At 42.3% G+C, this 21303-nt stretch overlaps 1 non-coding gene across 1 annotated transcript; it reads left to right on the top strand.

The window, feature by feature from the left end:
- The first annotated feature begins 885 nt into the window (after positions 1 to 885).
- LOC115486836 lies at positions 886 to 1026 on the top strand. Its single transcript, XR_003947167.1, has one exon. It is a non-coding gene; the product is annotated as a small nucleolar RNA SNORA48 (small nucleolar RNA).
- The last annotated feature ends 20277 nt before the right edge of the window (positions 1027 to 21303 follow it).

Here is a 21303-nt window from a genome sequence, read left to right as displayed (position 1 = left end):
AGACTGGGAACTTCATTTTTCTGATACTTTTATACCATATTTTATAAAATATCATAAAGCTTAACAAATTTAGCAAAGATATATATCTTTAAGTAAGCTGTGTTGGCATAAATAGACCACTATAACCTAAGAATTTTTTTAAATTATTTATTTATTATATGTAAGTACACTGTAGCTGTCTTCAGACACTCCAGAAGAGGGCGCCAGATCTTGTTACGGATGGTTGTGAGCCACCATGTGGTTGCTGGGATTTGAATTCAGGACCTCTGGAAGAGCAGTCAGTGCTCTTAACCGCTGAGCCATCTCTCCAGTCCCCAACCTAAGAATTTATAAACCTTAATAATGAAACAAAAGTCCCGTCCTCCACAAACCTTGCACAACTTACTCAGACCTTCTGAGATTTAGTTTTAAGTTTTATTCTCATCTATTTTTTCCATTCTTAGGACAAAATTTCATTTCATCACACAAAAATCAATCCTTGTCCAAAACATTTGAACCCTTTCATTTAAAATGTTATCTTTATGTTTTATCTGTGTGGTGGTTTGAGTAGGTATGGCCCCCATAGACTCATGTATTTGAATGTCAGGCTGATAGGAAGTGATGCTATTAGGAGGTATGGCCTTCTTGGAGTAGGCGTGGCCTTGTTAGAGAAAGTGTATCATGGTGGGTGCAGGCTTTGAGGTCTCTCATACACTCAGGCTACGCCCAGTGTGAGACACATTCTCTTCTGCTGCCTGTGGATCAAGATTTAGAATTCTCAGCTCTGTCTCTAACACCATGTCTGCCTACACTCTGACATGCTTTCCATCATGATGATAATGGCTCAACCTCTGAAGCTTTAAGCCAACCCCAATGAAATGTTTCCCTCTATAAAAGTTGCCATGCTTCCCCTGCCAATTGGCAAAGAGACACCTTATTGGTGCTGGTATTCTATCAGTCAGGGGCAGAGCAGATGGTAGTCCTTTGTTCATCCTAGTTTGATGCCTGGCTTAGTGGGCAAAGCTGTCTTATGTCTAGGCCTCAAAAAAACCAAGTTAAGTAAAATTCAGTTAGTACAACTCAGAAGGAGGAAGACAGTCAGAAACCCGTGAACCACTATGCCATACTCACACCTGTCTTCCAGTTCATGACACAGCTGGCCATTAGACACCTGCTTGTTGCCATGCCACTCACCATGGGTGTAGGATGTTGCCCAGGGACCCACCAGTCACGTGGCCAGCCTGCAGTAGGAGCTACCATAATATGAGAGGATATGGTGGTCAGATGGCAGAGAAAGAGAAGTGGAGCAGATTGAACATTATGAAGACAGATAGAACGGGAGATCAAGGGTGGAGAGGAAAATAGCCTGTTGTAAATGGCCAGGCCTGACCTGACATCTGGGGCCATGGTGAGGTCCCAGTTTGAGCTGCCATTGAAGGACATGTCTGAGTCGGTGGCTATGCGGTGGCAGAGTTCAGTGTGGATGTCTGTGACTCATAGTACCACTAGATAACTTGGGGATGTTCCTGGTCAGGGTAGCCACCAGGGACCATGTGGATATTGAGAGGCTGTCCATAACTGGCCTTCCAACTCACCAGTGGCAATATTCAGAAGAGTGGACCCTGTGCAACATCCAAGTGGCACAGTAGAACTGGTTCAGGCAGCTGGGGTGTAGGTGAGCTAGTCCTGAGGGCATGAGTGTGGGAGAGAGCTGACCTTGTTACTTGTCTGCCATGGGGTGGCACAAGTGCATAGATGATGTCCTTTCCCTTGCCACCTCTTGCAGTCTGGAAAGCTGCCTACAATGTCATGAACTCAGGCGAGCTAACCCTACCCCTCACCAGCTGAACACTCAGGAGATTAGGCCTTGTATTTTGAGTGGACAGCTCACAGTAGAGCTGGGGCCAGTGGGGGTCATGACAAGGAAAACGCGCAGGAGAGCTGGCCCTGCCACTCTGCCATGCGATTGTACGATTGTGAGTGTGATGCCTTGTCCCCTCCTTGCCTCTTACTACCTGCAGCAGTCATGAGAACAGGAGAGTTGCCACTGCCACTTTCTACCATGAGGTAGCCTGGGCAGGGGGTCAGGGGAGATGCCCTCTGCCCCATTCCCCTTGCCACTTGAGGCAGTCAGGAGAGCTGACCCCAGAGTTATGAGAACAGGTGGAATGGCCTGACCCTGATATGGACAGCACAGTGTGGGGCAGTGAGTGTGGGGGAAAGAGGAAGTGGGAAAAAACTCTCGACCCACCAGAGTTCTGGTGTTCTGGGCGGGTAGAAGCAGAAGAACTGTCGCCGGCTTTCCATGCGGCCCCAAGTGGGTGTCTGGCAGTGTGAAGCCACTGGCCCCAGCTCCAAGGATGATGGACAAGGGGCAATTCTAGTACCAGGTTCTCAGTCTTGGGCATCCCAGACACTGCTGGACACTGAGGAGGAGCTGAGAACAGAATGGGGGCCCTCGGGGTGGCTCAGTCAGCCCTGGGGCTGAAGGGAGGAGAGAGCAGAGGGAGAGGGGGCACTGTGTGGTTCCCATGCAGGCCAGAGTCCTTGATCTGGTCCATGGCTGGAGCACAGGAAGGCCTTCAGACGAGAGGTTAGATGCAGCTCCTTAGGGGAAAGCCTATCCCATTGTTCAAGCACAAGGGCCCTGATGAGCAGAGACAGTCTATGGTTTTAGAGTTTTATTATAGAAAGGCAGGGAGGAAGAGAGAGGAGGTAGAAAGAGGGAGGCCGGCCATGGCCACGTGGAGAGAGGGGGAAAGGAAGAGAGAGAAGGAGGGCTAGAGAGTAAGAAAGATGAGAACTTAAAGAGAGCAAGGAGGGGCCAAGCAGCCCCTTTTATAGTGGGCTGGACTACCAGGTAACTGTGGGGAGGAGCATACCTGGCTATAGTCAGGTAACTGTGGGGGTGGAGTCTAGCCAGAATGCCAGAAGCTTGGAACATTGTTTGTGTGACTGATAGTCACACACCTCTCCTGTGGGGGCTGTGGGTGCGGTAACTTCGACAGGAGTCAGGGGTCAAGGAGACATGCTCGAATACCTTCCGTCCCATGTAGGTGGAAATCGCTACCCATTGGATCCCCTGGGGTTCAAGACCTATGATCTACTGGAGAACAGGCTATCCGTGTGCAGCCCACTACCCAACAGCACAGTAGAGCTGGCCACAGTGGAGGGGGCATTGGTGAGTCATTCTCCTGAGGGAGAGAACATGGATGAGCTGGCTCTACCACTCCTCTGCCCTGAGGTGGCCTGAGCTGGGAGGAGCTGCCCTCTCTCTCCCCATTTATCACCTGCAGTAACTGGGAGAGTGATCTCTGAACATGAGGGGGAGAGGGAAGGCTAACACTGCCTTCTCACTGGCTATAGCACTTCCTCAAGTGGGCTCTGCATCTTGCCTGGGATGCCAGTGGAGCTGGCCCTGATGGTGAAGATGGAAGTAAGTCAACCCAGAGGGCATGAGAGCAGGAGAGCTGGCCTCACAGTCATTAGGGGGATGGGAGGAGTGGACCCTGAACTTTGACTGGGTAGTATAATGGAGCTGATTTTGGAGGCATGGGTGTAGATGAGCTGACCCTGAGGGCATAAGAGCAGAACTGACCCTGCCTCCTGATGATGGTGGCATTGGATGTCCTACCCAGAGCAGTGCTGGAGAGCTCACCCTGGTGGTGTGGCTAAGGGAGAGCTGACAGACTGACCTGCTCACCTACCACCCAGGCCCAGATACAGGGCTCTGAATTGGCCCAACCCCAAATTTATATATCATCTGTGAATGGTTGGAATGTGTGAAAGGGCCAGTTCTGATGCTCCAAAGCTCAGGATCTCCATGACACAGAGCAACAACAGGATAACTGAGAGAAGTCCTGGTGAGGATCCGATATTGATGATGTCACAGAAACCAGAGATCTTGAATCAGACCAATGCCTCATTACAATGAACATTTGCAAGTGAAGATGTGTGGACAAAGGTGATATGTTGTGAGCCATACTGTAACATACTACAGCTTCCATGATGAAAAGGATGTGTTCTATGATTTGTTTTGTTCTCTCTCTCCCTCCCCCCCTCTCTGTGTGTGTGTGTGTGTTTGTGTTATTTTGGGGGATGTTGAAAGGGTGAAAGGAAATTATGAGGGGATAGGAGACAAGCATATCTGGGGTACATGATGTGAAACTCACAAACTCTCAATTAAAAAGTTAAAGAAAACAAACAAACAAACAAACAAAAAAAACCAAAAACGAATTGCCACAGTCATGGTGCCTCTTCACGGCAATAAAACCCACAGTGAGACAATCTGTTTAAACATTTTCCTCAATCATACTGTTTCTTTCTCTATCTCTAAACAAGAGTTGTATCTAAACTCTACACATGCTATGGTGTAGCAAAGTAAGATTACTTGCACATAGACTTTTAACTATCAACTATTTTGGTTCATGTTTTAAAATAATCTTCTCTACTTGGGATTTTACAGCCCTTTATCCATCTTCCCCAAATGGTCTTATAGATCCTGAGAGAGGTATTTTACTTTTCAGTAAGAGCTTCAAAGATATTCAAGACCTTGAATGGGGAAACATTTTTAAAAATAAGAACAGGGGAGAGGGATAAACACTGGTGGTTGCTTTTAGTCTTTTAAACTTTTATATGTAAGTATTTCTTGATTAAAATATTTTAATATCATGAGACCTAACAGTAATAAATAAATTTTTCATCTATTGTAAGAAAAAATTTTAAGGTAAAGTATTAGGCAATATCTGAGGCCTTAATGCAGTATATGCAATTTCTCTATTGCTGCATCGGTGACTCCCTACCCAAGCTTAGTTTTTAGCCTATCTAGGTTAAGAGAAGCAGATGTTAATGCCCGGTGTAGCTTCTTTATTCATTCTTTCTCCATGTCATAAACCCAAGGGACTGTCAGAACCAGAAACCCTTGAGGTCTCGTCCAGTTGGGGCCTAATTGGAAACAACCAGCTTAGAAGAGTGACTGGCTACTCAGGAGGATGTCCATTGACCTTGCCTATGTCCTTTTTTAAAAATTGGACATAGTACTACCGGAGGATCCAGCAATACCTCTCCTGGGCATATATCCAGAAGATGCCCCAACTGGTAAGAAGGACACATGCTCCACTATGTTCATAGCAGCCTTATTTATAATAGCCAGAAGCTGGAAAGAACCCAGATGCCCCTCAACAGAGGAATGGATACAGAAAATGTGGTACATCTACACAATGGAGTACTACTCAGCTATTAAAAAGAATGAATTTATGAAATTCCTAGCCAAATGGATGGACCTGGAGGGCATCATCCTGAGTGAGGTAACACATTCACAAAGGAACTCACACAATATTTACTCACTGATAAGTGGATATTAGCCCCAAACCTAGGATACCCAAGATATAAGATACAATTTGCTAAACACATGAAACTCAAGAAGAATGAAGACTGAAGTGTGGACACTATGCCCCTCCTTAGAATTGGGAACAAAACACCCATGGAAGGAGTTGCAAAGACAAAGTTTGGAGCTGAGATGAAAGGATGGACCATGTAGAGACTGCCATATCCAGGGATCCACCCCATAATCAGCATCGAAACGCTGACACCATTGCATATACTAGCAAGATTTTATCGAAAGGACCCAGATGTAGCTGTCTCTTGTGAGACTGTGCTGGGGCCTGGCAAACACAGAAGTGGATGCTCACAGTCAGCTAATGGATGGATCACAGGGCTCCCAATGGAGGAGCTAGAGAAAGTACCCAAGGAGCTAAAGGGATCTGCGACCCTATAGGTGGAACAACATTATGAACTAACCAGTACCCCGGAGCTCTTGACTCTAGCTGCATATGTATCAAAAGATGGCCTAGTCGGCCATCACTGGAAAGAGAGGCCCATTAGACACGCAAACTTTGTATGCCCCAGTACAGGGGAACGCCAGGACCAGAAAGGGGGAGTGGGTGGGTAGGGGAGTGGGGGTGGGTGGGTATGGGGGACTTTTGGTATAACATTGGAAATGTAAATGAGCTAAATACCTAATAAAAATGGAAAAAAAAGAATAATAACATTTAGCAAGTTCAGCTTCACTTATTTCAATTTGTTATTGAGAGATTTTGGACAGAGGGCTCATTTTGTCCTTTCTGTGTATGAGCTTCCTGTTAGCTAGCCCTATTCTAGATACCTTTATACCCTGAGATAAACAATAGTCGCCTCTACTGGAAATGCTTTAGTTTTGGCTCTTCTCAGCCACTTGATGCCCTTTTCCTGGGCTGTCCTGTTGCTCTCCTTTCTTTTGCAAAGTCAGGAGGACAGCCTGACCTAAAATAAGAAGCTGTGGAGGAAACTTTGAGGCAAAAATGCTTTTGTTTTAAGTGGACAGGCCAACTCATACCTCTAGAGCCAAATTTTCAGTGATATAAAACAGCATATGACAATTCCCCAATATTATCCATACTCCAAAGACATCTGAGTCTCTGCAAGCCCAATGATCTACATATCTATAACTAGTTTGTGTATGTCTGAATATGGAAGAAGACAATCTGAAAAGCTTAACAAGTTTTTTTTTTCTCTTAAAAAGACACCGAGTTGCAGAATAATTTAAGTTCTTTTAACCTAGAAACCATCAAACAGAAAATTAAACCTACAAAACATTGAAGGCAACTCAGAAAACTGTTAACATAAGATAGTCTTTCCCCCTAGTTTGTCTCATGTATTTATAACTGAAAAGTACAAATAAAAGCCGAAGTATCCATGCTCAGCGTGGCAGATACAAAGACAGGCCAAAGGTATAATATAAAGAAGTCCCATCTATCAATTGTTGATCTTAGAGCCTGGGCCATTGGTGTTCTGTTAAGGAAAATTTTCCCCGAGCTAATGTGTTCAAGGCTATTTCCCACTTTCTCTTCTATTAGATTTAGTATACTTTGTTTTATGTTGAAGTCCTTGATCTACTTGGACATGAGCTTTGTGCAGGGTGATACATATGGATCAATTTGCATTCTTCTACATGCAGACCGACAGTTAGACCAAGACAGTTTGTTGAAGATGCTTTCTTTTTCCACTGTATGGTTTTGGCTTCTTTGTCAAAGATCAAGTGTCCACAGGTATGTGGTGGTTTTTTCCTAGGTCTTTGATTCTATTCCATTGATTGACCTGCCTGTCTGTACCAATACCATGTGGTTTTTATCACTATGCTCTGTAGTACAACTTGAGCTTAGGAACATTGATTTCACAGAAGTACTTTTATTGTTTTGGCTACCCTGTTGTTTTTTTTTTTTTGTTTTTGTTTTGTTTTGTTTTTTATATGAACTTGAGAGTTGTTTTTTTCATATATGTGAAGAATTGTATTGGAATTTTGATGGGAATTGCATTGAGTATGCAAATTGATTTTGGTAAGACAGCCATTTTCACTTTTAATCTTACTGATCTATGAGCATGGGAGATCTTTCCATCTTATGAGGGCTTCTTTGATTTCTTTCTTCAAGGACTGGAAGTTCTTGTCTTGTCATACAGGTCTTTCACTTGCTTAATTAGAGTTACACCAAGGTGTTTTGTATTATTTGTGGCTATTGTGTAGGGTGTATTGTATTGTTTCTCTAATTTATTTCCCAGCCCATTTATCATTTGTATAAAGGAATTCCATTGATTTGTTTGAGTTAATTTTTATCCAGTCACTGAAGGTGTTAATTAGCTGTAGGAGTTCTCTGGTCGAAGATTTTGGGGGTCACTTATGTGTACTATCATATCATCTGCAAGTAAAGATGCTTTGACTTTCCTTTCCACTATGTATCTCTTGATCTTCTTTTGTTGTCTCATTGCACTGGCTAGAACTTCAAGTACTATATTAAATAGATAGGGAGAGAGTGGGCAGACTTTTCTTGTCCCTGATTTTAGTAGGATTGCTTCAAGTTTCTCTCTATTTAATTTTGTGTTTGCTGTTAGCTTGCTGTATATTGCTTGTATTATGTTTAGGTATATGCCATGAATTCATGATCTCTCCAAGGCTTTTAACATGAAGGGGTATTGGATTTTGTCAAGGGCTTTTTCAGCATCTAATGAGATGATCATGTGATTTTTTTCTTTGTGTTTGTTTATATAATAGATTATGTTGCTAGATTTTTGTATATTGAACTATCCCTGCATCCTTGGGATGAAGGCATCAACCAAAGAGAATACAGGAGCTGGTCTAAGGCTATATATGTGTGTATATGTATATATATGTATATATAGCAGAGGACTTACTGCCTTGTCTGGCCCCAGTGAGATAGGATGTACCTAATCCTGTAGATATTTTACACCTTAGAGAAGGGGGATGTCCAGGATGGGGCACTGTCTCAGAGGTGAAGTGGATGGAAGATAGGGTGGGGAACTCTGGGAGGTGGGACTAAGAAGGGGGGCAACATTTGAGATGTAAATAGATAAAATATTAATTTAAAAAAGGAGTCCCAATGGCAGAAAGGCTACCTTTAAGAAGCAGGCATTAGTGTCCTGTGTAGATTCTGTCTTTATTCTTTTTCCAAGCAACAAATTCAAGGGACTCTCAGGCCCAGAAAAACTTGCCTTGCATAGAAAAGAAAATTCCCTCTTTCTGTGGCAGTTCTGAGGTAGAGTCCTAGGCTCATTGGCTGGCAGGGCTACAAGGATGCAGGAGCTCTCAGTAAGATAAAGAAATAGGAGGGGATGCTGTACACGTTGTAGTCCCCACTCCACAGTTCCTGAAGTCATTTTCAGCTTGTTTTACAGGTTGTCACGGTTGGGACCTTATCTTGACTTTGTAGCTCATTTCCTCAGGCCTGGGGGGAGTCCTTTGTGAGAGGGGAGTGGAAGTTAATTAAGTTTTGTCTCTCTGAACCATTGCAAGCATGAGCTGAATGGCAGGGATGTGAAACATTAAGATAAGTCGGAAGTTATATGGGAAGAGGGACCTTATATCATTGCCTGTTTCATTTTATGAGGTTATCTAGATCATCTTAGATATTAAAATCCAAAGTTTTAGATTTGGACCAGTGATGGTGATTGTCCCATGTGTATGAAGGCCAGATTTGAACTGAAAGCTATACAAATCTGGCCAATCTGGGGTCTTCCAAATTAGATTAGTGAAGTGGAAACTTACGGGTCCTTGGGGAGGTCAATTGTGCAGGTGGTATTTTGTTGGAGCAAACATGTGAAGGAGACACAGTGGAAGGATACTTTGCTAAGGCAGACACGTGAAGGAACATGCCACTAAAGGGGACGCAGGTGAAAGGATGCTTTACTAAAGCAAGCACCTGAAAAGACGTGTGATGGCTGATTCTTTACTAATGACACGCAGGTATTGGTTTACCTTATGTGCATTGTTGAGCTCCAGGCCAATCGGCTGAGGGATGTCAGCTGAGACAGACTCACATGGAGTTTTGCTAAGACTAACTAACATGCTGAGGCAAGACACATGGTGACACATGTGGACACAGGGAGGACACATGATGCTTGGAAAGAGTATAAATAAAACTCAACGGACTGTGAGAGGGGCTTGCTTTCAACACATCTTGGTTTCATGTCTTCACTGATCTTCCTTCTCTTCATTGAGAGAAGCATAGCCAAGAACTTTTCCTGAGGACCCTCATGGTCCTATCCTTTCTGCTGACTTGTGCTGATTCAGCTGAGGCCTGACTGTTCTTGCTAGGTCTTGCCACTGCTGCTGCTATTCCAACACTACTGATCTGGACTGCTGGTGTATCCATGAAGTGATTGCTAGTGGATTAAACTGCCACTGCTGACCTGGGAACTGAACTGCTGATTTCCTGCCAATGCAGATGAGATTTGCTCCAAAGAACCATTTCTAAACAAGTACACTTCCCTCATATCCTAATAATTTTTTTTTCACTACCTCTGCTGGTCTGTGAGTTGGAAGGGCAGTTAAAGCATTTAGGAACTGTTATTTAAAGTAGGGAAAAATTTAGACTTACAAATTAGCCTAAAACAGGACTGGAATGTAGGAGAGACATTCCCAGACTCTATGTTTCCACGAATTAAGAGATCTTTCAGTGGTAGAAAGGTCCCAGAACTTTCAATGAAGCAAATCTCAAGACAAGACAGAGCTTCTAGAGTCCCAGACCTAACCAGCACAACCAAGATTAGTTTCCACAATATTGTGTCATGATATTTTGGATGTGTTGTATATGGGGTCTGATCTAATGAAGAATGGTCTCCCATCAGGAGGTCAGATTGTATCAGAATGAGACAGAGGAGAGTGAGAGAAGAGAGTGTTGAAGATAAATAGTGAAGAAACAGTTGTCCAAGACAGACAGATAGTCCTGCTAACCCAGCAGGTCTCAGGTCAGCCAACAGATGAGAACAAGGGAGGTCCACCAGTGGGAGAGTTCAATGGACTCTGTATGATCTTGGCACTGGATGTTAGATTTCTGAGGCAGTAATGGAAGGCAGCAGGCAGCCAAAGGACCAGAGTGTAACCTCACCAGAGGAGACTGTGTTTATGAGCACACATATCAGGGGTCACCACTCTCCAGTGGGAAGTGGAGGGTCTGCCAAGAGGCAGGAGGAAAACTGAGATTTACACAGGGGAGTTAGAAAAATCCAAGGTTAAATATAGCTTCAGGGGGATAGCTTCCAGTCTGTAATCTTCATTTTCTGGAACTGTTTGTTCAAACAAGGCTGTTTTATATTTAGAATATCAGGATGTGAGTGAAACTGGGTGATTGAGTTAGGCAGTGACCATGAGGTGGAAGGGGCCTGAATTTCAGCATGGGACAGGAGATTTCAGCAAGCCTTAAGGGAATAGAAAATTCCTTGGTCAGAGTCTGGCAGAATTTTTCAAGGGATCACAAAAAGGTTGGCAAAAATAAATAAAATTTCTGAAAAAGCAGTGCCCAAAAATGGTGTAAAAGATAGAACATGTTAATGAATCCAAAGGGTTCTCGGCACATCCCTACAGCTCTGGATCTGTATGTAGAACACACACACATTGCACTGCACATGTCAACGTGTCATTCAACAACAATGAAGACTGCTAGAATCACCTAAGCTCAGACTGTAACTATGGCTCATAAAAAAACCAGGAACTTTCTACTGGGCCTGCAAAGGTTTCTGTCCTTAATAGAAGCAGGGTGGTTTATTTTTGGAAAACAGGGGCTTAGAGTATTTCCCACCATCATTCCTAGCATGTCAGCATCAAATCAGTATGTTACTGGATTATATTGTGTTAGAATATTTGAATTGAGAAATACCATCTGAGTTTCTGACTGGTTTCATGAAACATCATTTAGAGAATTTGGTCTTGGGATGGAACCCCAAAAATTTCCAGCAGTCTCTGAAATAGCCTTTGAAAACTCCTGCCATTTTGCACTACATATTTCTGTGAAGTGATTTTCTCAGCACTGACAATTTCAGAATCAAAATACTGATCAACTCAGAAAAGAGTGAAGATGGTTTATGTATCCTACTATCAAATATTTTTCTAATTTAATTATCTATGTAAAAATAAACAAAATCATCCTTTTCATTAGTGTGCAAGTTTGTTTTCATTTTAATAAATGGTATCTTTTATATACATTAAAATATTTTGAATAAATTTCTTTATGCTTTATCATGAGTAGGTATTTATTTATATGCCTATTTCATATACCTAGATACCCAGGGTTGTGCACAAATTTCTCTGGTAGAAGTGGGTCACAACCAGAATAAAAAGTGTTGCTTTAAACACCCCATGAAAGAAACTTTGCATTCTTTGAGTGTAAGGAATCTAGATTGAGCACTGGTTCTCAACTTGTGGGTCAGGACCCCTCTGGCAAACCTCTGTCTCCAAATATTTACATTATGGTTCATGACAGTAGCAAAATTACAGTTACAAAGTAGAACAAAAATAATTGTATGACTGGGGTCATCAGAACATGAGGGGACTGTATTAAAATGTCAGTGTTGTCTCAGCCTTAGGAAGGTTGCGAACCACTGAAATATATGGACAGGAATGCATAACAGTCCAGGCCAGTGGTCTGATGAGCTGACCTAAGGTGTTGACATCAACCTTGAGGCAGACATGGAAGAAAAGTTATCCAAAGTAGAAATGATAAGGCATGGTCTTTGACTAGAAGAGAACGGGAGACATGAAACACACTTGGCTTTCCAGGAAGTCAGGAGAGTCCACAATCCTAGTGGGAGGGATGAGAGTACATCATATATATATATATATGAAGTGAGAGGCATCTAGGACCTACCACTCTAGAGAGTGATTGGTTTAGTTTGCTGGGCACTTGTGAAGAAAATAATCTAGGTGACTTTTCTAGTGCTCCATTGGTGGTTTACCAGTTATCCTATTATCCCAGGACATCAGATAGGTTGCATTTCCTGATAGGACACTGATGAGATGGGGGATTCAGATGAGTCACAGCAGGGTGTCTGGTCTTGGCACTGTGTTATCTTTGCCCTCACCTGGAAGACTCAGATTGAGCCTAGTAACCCTAGAGTTGGCACATTTGCTCACATGTGTGGTTGCTGATACTGACTGCAAGCTGGGGCTTACTTCCAACATGGCAATGTTCCAAGACTCTTAAAGGCAAGCAGCAAGGAACACAATGGTGTGCCATCAATTAAGGAGGCCACAAGGGTCTGTGTGTGATTAAATGACTGGATAATAGACCCTGTCCTTTCATGGATGCTTGTTCATGATGGGTGGAAAACAAAAGGACATGGATCACATGGTGATTTCCTACTGTCCTTGTACAAATTATCACAAATTTAGCAGCTTAGAATAGCTTAGCTTTAATCCTATAGACAGCAGAAGCTGCCAGAAATACAACACAGGCCCCATAGTCAGTATTGTATTTTTCAGCAGTTATTTGATGAAGTAGAATTCATTGGTCACATTAACTTTAATAGTGTGTTTTCTTTAGCACATCATGTCCGTGTTATCATTTTAACACAAAATTGGTATAATAATTACTAATATACTTTGCAAGTTTTATACAAAAAGTTCAAAATTTATTACATGTACTTCATTTTCTGTGCCTCTTCATTTGAGATCGTGGCAATCAGACCATGCAGTTGCAAATGAAGGTGGCAGTTATTTAGGCAGTAACTGTGAAACATCTAACTACAATATCAAGATCACATACACCACCAGACAACAACATCCTCTCCTCCCTGAGGTGTGGTTTTAATTTAGAGCTCATTTTCCCATAGTTTATCTTATGGTACACTACACTTTGCTGAGTAACCATTTAGGTTGCAAGAATGGAAGAGCATATCATAAGAAAATGTAGGCTAGCATTCAATGGAGGGTCCTGTCTTAGTTAGAGTCTCTATTCCTGTGGTAAACACCATGACCAAAAGTAACCTGGGAAGGGAAAGATTTATTTCAGCTTACATGTCCACATCACAAGACATCACTGAGAGAAGTTGGGACAGGAACTCAAGCAGGAAAGGAACATGGTGGCAGGAGCTGAAGACCATAGAGGAGCACTGCTTACTGGCTTGCTCCTTATAGATCGCCCAGCCTGCTTTCTTATATCACTCAGGAACATCTTCCTGGAGAAATCACACATCACTCAGGAACATCTTCCTGGAGAAATCACACACACACACACACACACACACACACACACACACACACACACACACACACACACACAGAGTGAGCCAGTCCCTCTGATCAGTGATTCATCTTCATAATACAAATCAGACTTGCGTATAGGGAGTTGTTATGGAAGCATTTCTCAATGAATAGTCCTTCTTTCCAGATATGTCTAGGTTTGTGTTAACAAAAACCATCCAACTCAATTAACTGCTTGTTAGTTAGACACTCAAAAACATTATTTAGTTAGCCATAACCTTTCCTTCCTTGACTACCCCTAAGATTTCATATTAATATTAATACCATAATAAAACACATTCGAATTTTAGAAGACCCACAGTCTTCAAAAATTCAAACAGCTTAAAATTCAGTATCTTTAAAATATCTAATATCTCTCTAAAATATCCAAACTCTCTTAACTGTGCCCTTCTGTAAAATAAAAAATAAGTTACATACTTTCTCTGGAGATGCCCCCCCCATCTCTGTCAGTTACGATTTCCATTTATGCCCATGGCCATCTAGACATCTTTCCTGTCCTTCCCTACATCTGATCCTAAACCCTCCATTTCCCTCCCCATCCTCCTTCTTCCCTCCATCCATTTGCTTTTTAATGACTATTTTATTCCCCCTTCTAAGTGAGAGTCAAGCTTCTTCGCTTGGGCCTTTCTCCTTGTTTAGCTTCTTTGGGTCTGTGGAGTATAGCATGGTACCTGTTTTTTATGCTCAATATCCACTTGTAAGTGAGTGCATACCATACATGTCATTTGAGACCTGGGATAAGGGGGGGAACCCAAGAATTACTAAGGGTGACCTTAGTTGTTACTTACAACATCGGGGATACGGATACTGAAGAGGCCACCTCCTGTAGCCAGACAGGGACTCCATTGGAGCAATAGAGACACCAATCTACTCACAAAACATTTAAAGCAAAATTTATCCTGTCTACCAGAAATGTAGGCACATGAATATAGCAGAGACTGAGGGAATAGCCAACCAATAACCTGCCCAACTTGAGACTCATTCCCTAGGCAAGTGCCAAACCCTGACACTATTAATGATACTCTGTTATGCTTGCAGGGAACATGTTCTCCTCTGAGAGGCTCCACCTAGCAGCCGACTTAGACAGATAGAGATACCCAGAGCCAAACAGTGAATGGAGCTTGGGGATTCTTATGGAACAATAGGAGGAAGGATTTCAGGTCCTGAAGGGGGTAGGAACTCTACAGGAAGATCAACAGAGTCAACAAACCGGGACCCCTGGGACTCTTAGAGTATGAACCTCCAACTAAAGAACATTCATGGGCTAGCCTAGGCCTCCCTGCACATATGTAGCAGATGTGCAGCTTGTTCTTCATGTGGGTCCTGGACAACTGGAACAGCGACTATCCCAAAATCTGTTGCCTGTATGTGGGATATGTTGTTCTAGCTAGACTCCCTTGTCTGGCCTCAGTGAGAGAGGAAGTATATAGCCTATGTAGAGACTTGAAGTGCCAGGGTCAAGGGATATACAGGGGGGGTTTGGGGGGGTTACCTGCTCAGGAGGGGATGGGGGAAGGATTGTGGAAGGGGATGACTGGGAGGGGGGCAGTGAACAGTATTGTGGATAAGTAAAAAAAAAAACAAAAAACAAAAAACAAAAAATACACGAAAGAAATACTTTCTTACTCCTAGAGGGAAGATTTAGGGCACAATCACAGACAAATCAAAGCACAACCAAAATTCAATTAGTGCTTGTTGTCTAGGACCTCTACAAGATCCTCTGGGTTCCAGGGGGCTGCCATCACCAACACACATAGCTTGTCTGTATGTAATCTCAGGGAAGCTCCATTCCACATTTGATACTGTCCTTGTTTGTTGGCCCATGATACTGTATTTCCAGTGTGTTGGGATCTTCTCTGCAACTGGACTTCACCTTTTCCAGTAGCCTCACCTGGGCTCTCTGCAGAAATTCTTAACACAGTGCCAAGCTTCAACTTCTCTCTCTCCTTCAGTCCTTGGACATCTACTACATCTACATAACAGAGATTGTACTTTCATCACTGGCTTCTCTGGGCCTTTTACAGTGTCAAGTCTCAACTCTCTGTGACCCTTTCATGTAGTCAAAACTAATTCAACCTAGTAGACAGTTATATATTACCAAGTTCTGTTGCCAGTATGGAATGCAGCCGCAGCCCCACTCTGGATCACAGCTTCTATGTGCTAATGCTGAGAAAGTAGCCCATGTTTCTGGCCAGTAATTCTGGTTTCTTCTTCATCACAGCCAATTCTTCAGCTTCAACTGACCAGCATCAACTCTCCCAGTAAAGCAAAGGTTTCAGTTTAGTGCTTCTGGTATCTCTTTAATCTCAGCTAATTCTTCAACCCAGATGACCAGAACAACTGATTCTTAACATCAAGCATCACACAGTGGTGCCAGGAGGATTTTTTTTTTCTTCCTTGCAAATCCTCACAAGCCAGGACTCCATCATTGGCATCACTCTTGACATTTTTATTCTCCAGGCTTCCACAGAACAGCTCACTAATCTCTGAGTACTCAGTGTGGCCTTGCTGGCCCAAAGTGAAAATGCTAACATAACTCTCCCAAGGACATGGCCAAGCCTATCCCAGCAATTCAGTACCAATTTCTGTCTTAATTAGTGTTCCAATTGCTGTGATAAAACATTACGGCCAAAAGTAACCTGAGGAGGAAAGGGTTTATTTCAGCTTACATTTCCGCATCACATTTCATCACCAAGAAAAGCCAGGGTGGAAACTCTTGCAGGGTTGGATCTTGAGGGCAGGAGCTGAATCAGCTGCCATGGAGTACTGCTGCTTACTGGCTTTCTCCTTATGACTTGCTCAGCCTGCTTTCTTACACTACCCAGATCATGATGATACCTAGGGAAGGGACTTCATGTAATGATCTGGGTCCTTCTATCAATCATCCATTAATCAACAATAATTATCAGACTTGCTTATAGGGTAATCTTTTTTTTTCAAAGGTATATAAAATTTATTTTTTTCCATTTTTTATTAGGTATTTAGCTCATTTACATTTCCAATGCTATACCAAAAGTCCCCCATACCCACCCACCCCCACTCCCCTACCCACCCACTCCCCCTTTTTGGCCCTGGCGTTCCCCTGTACTGGGGCATATAAAGTTTGCGTGTCCAATGGGCCTCTCTTTCCAGTGATGGTCGACTAGGCCATCTTTTGATACATATGCAGCTAGAGTCAAGAGCTCTGGGGTACTGGTTAGTTCATAATGTTGTTCCACCTATAGGGTTGCAGATCCCTTTAGCTCCTTGGGTACTTTCTCTAGCTCCTCCATTGGGAGCCCTGTGATCCATCCATTAGGTGACTGTGAGCATCCACTTCTGTGTTTGCTAGGCCCTGGCATAGTCTCACAAGAGACAGCTACATCAAGGTCCTTTCGATAAAATCTTGCTAGTGTATGCAATGGTGTCAGCGTTTGGATGATGATTATGGGGTGGATCCCTGGATATGGCAGTCTCTACATGGTCCATCCTTTCATCTCAGCTCCAAACTTTGTCTCTGTAACTCCTTCCATGGGTGTTTTGTTCCCACTTCTAAGGAGGGGCAAAGTGTCCACACTTCAGTCTTCATTTTTCTTGAGTTCCATGTGTTTAGGAAATTGTATCTTATATCTTGGGTATCCTAGGTTTTGGGCTAATATCCACTTATCAGTGAGTACATATTGTGTGAGTTCCTTTGTGAATGTGTTACCTCACTCAGGATGATGCCCTCCAGGTCCATCCATTTGGCTAGGAATTTCATAAATTCATTCTTTTTAATAGCTGAGTAGTACTCCATTGTGTAGAAGTATTATAGGGTAATCTTATGGAGGGGTTTTTCTTTATTAATATTCCCTCTTTCCAGATATGTAAAGGTTAGTAGTAAGCTAACAGACATCAACCCACACATATTCCAAATTGCTTGGTGTAAGCCAACCCATTCACTTGGGTTTTCTGTAGCTGCAGACAATCTTGGGATAAATGACTGAGATAGAACATGGTAGACCAACTGTGAAGGATGAGCGCTCCCCCCTGCTTTACCCAGTGGTGCTGGTACCACATCTATGAATGCCTACACTCAAGCCCTAGATCTGAGCTACTCCAAAATCTCAGACTTTTAAAGCATCTACAGGACTCTATAAATAGACAATTAATTCCATACCACCCGACTTTTGCTCATGCAAAAAAAAAAAAATTAAAATAGTGTCTGAAATTCACATATATATGAAATGTAAACTAATTTTGAATATAGACTTGAGCCTTATAACTAAGATATGCTATATGTATAGAAGATTCTAAAATCTAAAATCATGTGTGAAAGCAACTCTGGTCCCAGGCATATTCGATAGATAAAGGATGCTCAGCCTACATATTAGTCCACAAAGGGCAAGTGACAAGTTTTATACATAGTGACTTGCCTTGTTAACTAACTTCTCTGGGTGCCCCGGGGCTTCTGAATGCCACGTAAATGACTGAAGCACAGGAAAAGATAATACCAGGAAGGTCGGTCTTTTTGCACACTCACAGCATAAAGAACACCTTTTTCCCCCTGTAAACCCAGCCTGTTCAGGCTACTCAGAAAGCCCCCGCCCAATCCTTTTCCACCCAACATAACAGATATTTTCCTTGGTAAAGCTTTTCCAGAACCATCAGTTCCCCCTCTCTGTTCCTGCCTCCCTGTTATCATCCCAAATCCCTTTGTCTATTATCCATCTTCACCTTTCACACTGCTCTACTATGGCAGCTATTCATCTCTTTATCTCTGATAATTCCTTTACATTCTCCAAGGGAAAGACTGTGCCATTCATCTCTTCCTTCTCTATGATTATCACAAGGTTTCATCACAGTGGAGACTCAGTCATGAGGGCCGCTTTGGTTCATTGAATAGAAGAAACATTAATTGGTCCATATGGGAAAAATAAATGTGTGACCTTGGCTTTATCTATTCCCAGAGCTGCCAGACAGAATTTGCATGCTTTTGTTGTTCTGGGTCAAAGAAGCCACTGGCAGTTCAAAGTATTAGGGGCTGAATACAGGGACATGTGACAATCTACCTCTTTAGTTAGATAAAGAAGACCTATTCATATATGGTGGGGAGGGAATCAATGGAGTCCCTGGCCCCTTTGCCTGTGACAATGGTCTTTCTGGGCAGCCTCTTAGAAGGTGATTAATGTAAGCTCCTGCTGAGAACTTCAAATTGATCTTGCCAAAGAAAATGTCATTTCTCTGCTTGTCCTTTGACTTCAGAAAGAAAACTCGGAAAGGAGAGTTTCAAACCACCTGGAATATACACAAGATATCTTCAAAGAAGACACAGGATATAGATCATTCTGGGATAAACACATGTGGGTCTGCCCTCCAGCCTGAAGATTCATTTCACTCTCACCTAGCCTTCACTTTCAGCTATCTGGTGCTTTGTTGTTCTGCTTAGTCAGTACCCAACTGGTCCCTCACATGTTACTTCAGCCTCACAGGCAATTGAATCCACAGTTACAATGGTACAGAGACATGGCAGCTTCCTGGTGTTCTCTTCAATTCTGGGAAAGTAGAAAACCCATGTGGCCCCAGCTTCAAGTTATGATGGAAAAAACAGACAGATGGGTTGCCCATGGAAGATACTTAGGATATAAAGAAGAGAGTACTTATTTTGTCTCTTTGCTCACTCATTCCACATGCACATGGGCATGGATACACAACACACACACACACACACACACACACACACACACACACACACACACACAGCAGCCATGTGGTTTACCACAGTAAAATGACATAGATGCTCTTTTAAAGGATATTTAGACTCATAATAGCTGGGGCTGTTCAGAGACAACTGTCCTGACAACTGTGTGGCTGAACTTGGTGGTAATACAGCAAGTCACAACTGAACTGCTGACAAGGAAGACTGAGCTCGCGCCCCAAAGAACTATTACTAAAGAGGTCCTCATATCCCAATAACTTTTCTCTTCCACTTCTCCTGCTGGGTGGTGGGCAAGAGGAGGGGTTGAATATTTATTAAGATAGGATGCTAAAAAAAATTCTGCCTACAATAAATAGTAAAGATAGAAAGATGTGAGCAAAGGCATACATACACCCAGGCACACAATAGGGCAGGGCAGGAAAGAATAGCACAGACATCAGGAGCACAAGAGGTACAGGAGTGAGAAATTGTTAGAGATTTCTCTTCTTAGTCACCAGGAATAGCAGACTCACAGAGAAACATCACCACTGCAATCATCATCATCATCAACATGATTTTCATCACACAACCACCACCACCATCACAGTCATATCATTGCCATCATTATGATCATCAACATCATGACTATAGTCACTCCCACTATCTTCATCATTACTCACCATTACCATCTTTATCCCCGCCACCATCAGTCATCTCACTACTACCAACCATCCCCAGCACCACCCGTGTTGACTATTATTGTTATTGGTATAACCCTCATCACTTTCATTCTTAGTGCCATTGTAATGAACAATCTATAATGAACAACTGTTTTAGTTCGTAGTAAGTAACAATCCGTACTGATTCATAAGAATTTCTTCTGTTAGGAACACCACAAAATTTTACAGAAAGTAACTATGGTTATTCAACTTAACTCTTCTCCTTAGGAGATAACATTCAGTCTTAAAACCAAATCCAGAAGTTAGGTGCCCAAACATTATTTCATGACCTTTCTACTTAATTCCTCAGAGAAGATCCTCAGACCACACTTCAAAGAAAGGACAAAGAAAACTCCCAAGTGACTTATTAAACCTTCTTTGTTCTTTAGTAAACAATCATACTTTGGACCATTCTTTTTGTGATTGCAGCTTTTCCTTGTCGTTCCTCAATTATAATACATAACCAACTATTTATACATTTGAACTTTAATTCTTTACTAAGAGCTTATCATATGATGCTGTTTTTTGAAGGCTTTAAGGCTTTTTTTTTGTTTGTTTTTGTTTTTTTTTTTTTTTTTTTTGATTGGTGGTGGTATTGATAACATCTACCGCTATGGTATTCCTGGTCATCACTCCTGTTATTTCCACACTGCACAGAATTTGGAGACTCCCTCACTTACTTTTCACACTGGATGAGTAAGATATTGCCTTTCCTAGGGTGCCTCACTCTGGTCACATGTTCTTAAAGAACTTTGCCTTCTAGCACATTCACAATGATGCTGATACCCTCTGCATAGCCACTGGTGGCATTATTCTATATAATCAGCAGTGCAATGTTTTAAACTAGAAATCACAGGAGTTACACATTTTTTTAATGCCAGTAACTCAGAATTTAGCAGCTCCACAATTAAGAAAAGCCATACAGAGGTTGCTTTTAAAGTACTATTTATGATTTGGGGTATTTGGGACTATCTGTCTAGACAAAGCCAATCAGTAATAATCTAAAGGATATTGTAAAGACTCCTGAAGAATTGCCTCCTCCTCACAAATTGTGTTTTAGTGGGATAACTTATACTGCTAGCAATCATCATTAAAAACAAAATTTCTATTATGAACAATTGTATATAAATTGTAATTTGATTCTTGTGCCAAGGATGCATTTATTCTTGCTGAAAAAGTGGCTTGCCTCAAAAACAGAAAAACTGTGGACTTCCCTCAGGAAGCTCAAGGTCAAATATTTGCTTCATGCATTTCTAGCTTTCAGGGTACAGTGGCAACATCTAAACCTTACTCTGAGTTTGACTCTATGTATACCTCTCAGTTATTCTTCTACCAAATTTAACCTACCTGTAACTTGCATTAAT

Source organism: Mus musculus, chromosome 7 (assembly GCF_000001635.26).
Source record: "Mus musculus strain C57BL/6J chromosome 7, GRCm38.p6 C57BL/6J".
Classification (NCBI taxonomy): Eukaryota; Metazoa; Chordata; class Mammalia; order Rodentia; family Muridae; genus Mus; species Mus musculus.
Note: the sequence above shows the minus strand (reverse complement) of the source record. Positions and strands in the feature narration are given on the sequence as shown.